Genomic DNA, 5,060 nt, shown 5'->3' with positions numbered 1-5,060 from the left:
GATTCTTCCAGATTCTTTCAGATCCACAAACATTGGCTCGAAATATTAACTGTCTCTCCACAGTTCTGAGCTGAGCTTCTCCAATACGTTCTCTTTTTATTTATCCAATCTGGGTTGTTCCTCGCTTTTATAACTCAGATCAGACACCTGGCTGGATAAGGGGATGCAACTACCAGCTCAAGTATATCTATGGGGAGGTCATAACTGGACGACTGCCATCCGAGGTCCCTAACTATGACGTTTAGCTAAAATTCCTACATCAATTATGCTTAATTACATTTCCGTTTGGAAGAGAGAGAAAAAATCTTCTGTTGTGAATTCAAATCTTCTGTTCTGAAGAAAGGTCACGAGACCTAAAACTTAATTGTGATTTCTCTCTACAGGTACTGCCAGACCTGAGTTTTTCCAGCAATTTCTGATTGTGTTTCAAATCTTTTGTCTATTCGTTCTGGGATTCATAAACTCCAATTAATTTCAGTGCATCTGTCATTTTAGGGTGGTGTTCCTTGCTTTGGATTTCCCCGACAGAGGAAATAGTTTACTTGCATCGATCCTATTGAATTAATTTGTCATTTTAGAATCTCAATAATATCAGCCCAAACTTTCTAAGATCTACAATAAATTTAAAAACACTTTAGAAAGTATTGCAACAGTTCAACATAAATCATGAAAAGCAAGGGTTCCAGGACCAATCCTTGGGGAACGCTTCCACAAATTTCCTCCAAACTGAAAAATATCTGTTTGCCACATCTGTCTGTTGCCTATCACTTCACCAATTTGGTATCCATGTAGCTATTGTCCTTGTAATTCCATGAGTTACATTTTTTTTTCTCAGGCAAATGTGCAGTTGCTGAATCGAATGTCTTAAGGAAGTCTACGTGTACCACATCAACAACTTTACCCTCATCAACTTCTCTGTTACCTCTCAAACAACTCCAGCCAGTTAGTTAAACCTGATTTCTTCAGGAAATTCATGCTGTCTGTCCCTAATATTGGCCCATATAATGACTGAATCCATCCTGAATTATTGTTTCGACAAGTTTCCCAACTACCACAGTTAAACTGACTTGTCTGTGCTTGCTGGGATTATTCTTGAAATCCTTTCTGAGCAAGTGCATAATGTTTGCAACTATCTAGCCAATCCCACATGAAGGGAAGACTTAAATATTACTGTCAGTGCCTCTGCAATTTCTGCTCTCATATCCACTGATATTCTCGATTGCATCTCATATGAATCATGAAATCATAGAATCCTTACAATGTGGAAGCAGACCATTCAACCCATTGAGCCAACACTGACCCTGAGAAGAATATCCCACCCAGAACACTCCTCTACTTTACCCTAACACAGTAAGCCTGTTTTTGCATGGCTAATTTACTTAGGCTGGACACTATGGGCTTTTGAGCAAGGCCAATCCACCTAACCTGCACATCTTCGGACTACGGGAGAAATTGGAGAACCAAAGGAAATTCACACAGACTTTGTCGATTATCCAACTCAGTTCCGGTTTCTCCCCATATCCTTTGATTTCCTCAACCTTAAATATAACAACTTCTTTCTTGAAATCTTCAATGCTTTGGCCTCAATAGCTTCCTGAGGGAGAGAATTCTTCTATCACCATAACCTGAATAGAATCTGCTTCCTGAGTCAGGGTCTGGCTCTGTACTCAATGGAGTTCAGAAGGATGAGGGGCAATCTCAATGATGCTTACAGAATAAGGATAGGGCTGGATATAGAATTAGAATTAGAATTAAGGTTTACTATCACATGAACTCTAGTGCAGAAGTGCAGGAGTACAGTGAAAAGTTTATAATGTAACCGTTCATGGCGCCATCTTAGGTACAAAGTATGTAGGTACAAATGTGAGATTAAGAAAAAGAAATAAAGAAGATAAAAATTACATTACCTTAGAGTAATTCATAGTGTAAGTCGGAAAATAAGACATACAGTTAAAAGGATAAACATTACAGTCAGGTAAACAGATTACAGATAAACATTGCATTGCAGTACATCAGTAGCTTCCACACATGATCTGACTGGCCTCACAAGCTGCTGACCACCCATATCAGTCCCTGACCCAACAACTGTCCCCGTAATTCACCACTCCATGCCTCCAGCCTGCTCCTTACTGCTCCATGCTTGCAACCCTCTCTGCTCCAGCCCTCAGCTGCTCTGCTCCATGGCTACAGCCCACTTCACTCTGTCCCTGAAGTATTCTGCACTGCTCCATGCCTCGAGCCCATTCTGTACCTCTTCAATCCTCCAGCTCACTCAGCTGCTCTAACATAAGTTTTCTTTTAAAATAAACACCTTAAAATCTTGGAAAAGAAAGATAGAGGAAGAAAAAGGAAAAACAAGGAAAAGCAAATGGATGGATGAGCCATGGGCTGAGGAGCCTGGATGCTGCTTACTCTCATTTTGGCTGATCACTGAAAATGTTTCAACTTGTAGGGAAAACTAGGACTGGAGGGCAGAGTCTCACAGTAAAGGGACGGCACAGTGCTGCCTCACAGTGCCAGAGACCCAGGTTCAATTCCAGCCTCAGGCAACTGTCTGTGTGGAGTTTGCACATTCGCCCCGTGTCTGCGTGGGTTTCCTCCGGGTGCTCCAGTTTCCTCCCACAGTCCAAAAATGTGCAGGTTAGGTGAATTGGCCATGCTAAATTGTCCATAGTGTTAGGTGAAGGGGTAAATGTAGGGGAATGGGTCTGGGTGGATTGCTCTTTGGAGGGTTGGTGGACCAAATGGCCTGTTTCCACACTGTTAGTAATCTAATCTAATCATGTGAGGAGATGAGTTGAGGAGGAATTTCTACAGCTAGAGGGTAGTCAATCTGTGGAACTTATTGTTGCAGATGACTGTGGAGGTCATCTCCACTGTGGACAATTCAAGTCATTGAGTGTTTTTAAGACAAAGACTGATAGATTCTTGATTAGTAAGGAGATCAAGGGTTACAGGGAGAAGATAGGAGAATGGGGTTGAGAAACATATCAGCCAAGATCACATGGTAGAGCAGACTGAATGGGCTGAATAACCTAACTCAGTTCCTACATTTTATGGTCCACTAGCTCACCCTTCTCTGAATGAAGAAATTTCTTCTCATCTCTGTCTTACAAGGCTTACTCCTCACTCTTAGGCTGACTCCTGATTCTTAACTCCCTGCACGTCAATAACATCTTTCCTGCATCTACTCTAACTTAACCATTCAGAATTTTATTGGTCTCTATGAGATCACCCACCACCACCTTCCATTCCCCACCAACACCACCTTCTCCTCCACAGTCTTTGAAACTATGCTGACTATAGTCCCAGAGGATCTAGTCTCTCCCTGAATGTCATTCCCACCATCCAGGAATCAATCTAATAAACTTCTTTGTGCTCCACCAAGAGCATACTCAGATAAGGAAACTAAACCACACACAATACCCCATGTTTGGTCTTAACAAATGCTGTACAGCTGTAATAACGTGTTCCTGCTCCTATATCCAAATCCTCCTGCTTTGAAGGCCAGCATACCATCTGCTTTCTTCACCATCAGCTGTACAGGCATGCATATGGTCAGCACTTGGCAAATAGGGGACCTGGACCTTGTTGCATGGCCACCTTCCTCAACTTATGACATTCAGATAATAATCTGTTTTCCTGTTTTTGCTACCAAAGTTGATAATCTCACATTTATCCACATTATGATGTATATGTCCATGTATATGTCCATTTACTTACTTTATGTAAATCACACTGAAGTTTCTCTCATCCTCCTCAAAACACACCTTCCCACCCAACTTCATGTCTTCTGCAAACTTGGAGATACAATACGTAGTTTCCACATCTAAATCATTAATGTATATTGTGAATAGCTGAGATCTAAGTCACTGGCTGCCATTTGGAAAAATAAGCCTTTATTCCTACTGATTGTTATCCCTCTGCCAGTTCTTAATCTATTTCAGTTTATGACCTTCAATCCTTTGCTCTTTAATTTTTCATGTCCATCTATTGCATGGCAACTTATCAAAAGCCTTCTGAAAATCCAAGTAAACTATATTCACTGGCTCCCCCTAACAACTCTATTCATTACATCCTCAAAAGATTCCAGCAGATTTCTCAAGTATGATTTTCCTTTCATAAATTGATGCTGACTCTTTCCAATCCTGTCACTACCTTCCAAATGCTTTGCTATTACATCTTTTCGAATGGATTCTTCCCACTAGCAATGTAAACTAATCGCTCTGTAATTACCTGTGTTTCTGTCTGCCTCTCTTCTTAAATATCTGCCTTGCAGTCCATATGAACTGATTCAAAGTATATACAATTTTGTAAGATGACTATTTCTTTACTTCCTTAAGTACTCTGGGGTGGAGGTTATCAGGCCCTGGCTAGTATCTCCTTTTAATCCCATTATTTAGTCCAATGCTTTTTCCCTGCTAATAGCAATTTATTTCAATTCATCCTTCTCCTTAGACCCTGTGATACCATATATTTTGAGATGTTATTTGTATCTTCCTTTGTGTTCCAATGAAGAAGGAACTAAAGTATATATTCAATTGGTCTGCCATCTCTTTGTTTCATTACAAATTCAATTGTGGTTGTGGTTCTGTTCGCCGAGCTGGAAGTTTTTGTTGCAAACGTTTCATCCCCTGGCTAGGCGACATCATCAGTGCTTGGGAGCCTCCTGCGAAGCGCTTCTTTGATGTTTCCTCCGGTGTTTATAGTGGTCTGTCCCTGCCGCTTCCGGTTGTCAGTTTCAGCTGTCCGCTGTAGTGGTTGGTATATTGGGTCCAGGTCAATGTGTTTGTTGATGGAGTTTGTGGATGAATGCCATGCCTCTAGGAATTCCCTGGCTGTTCTCTGTCTGGCTTGCCCTATGATAGTAGTGTTGTCCCAGTCGAATTCATGTTGCTTGTTGTCTGCGTGTGTGAATTCGACTGGGACAACACTACTATCATAGGGCAAGCCAGACAGAGAACAGCCAGGGAATTCATAGAGGCATGGCATTCATCCACAAACTCCATCAACAAACACATCGACCTGGACACAATATACCAACCACTACAGCGGACAAC

Source organism: Chiloscyllium plagiosum, chromosome 13 (assembly GCF_004010195.1).
Source record: "Chiloscyllium plagiosum isolate BGI_BamShark_2017 chromosome 13, ASM401019v2, whole genome shotgun sequence".
NCBI lineage: Eukaryota > Metazoa > Chordata > Chondrichthyes > Orectolobiformes > Hemiscylliidae > Chiloscyllium > Chiloscyllium plagiosum.
This window is presented reverse-complemented; position numbering follows the sequence as displayed.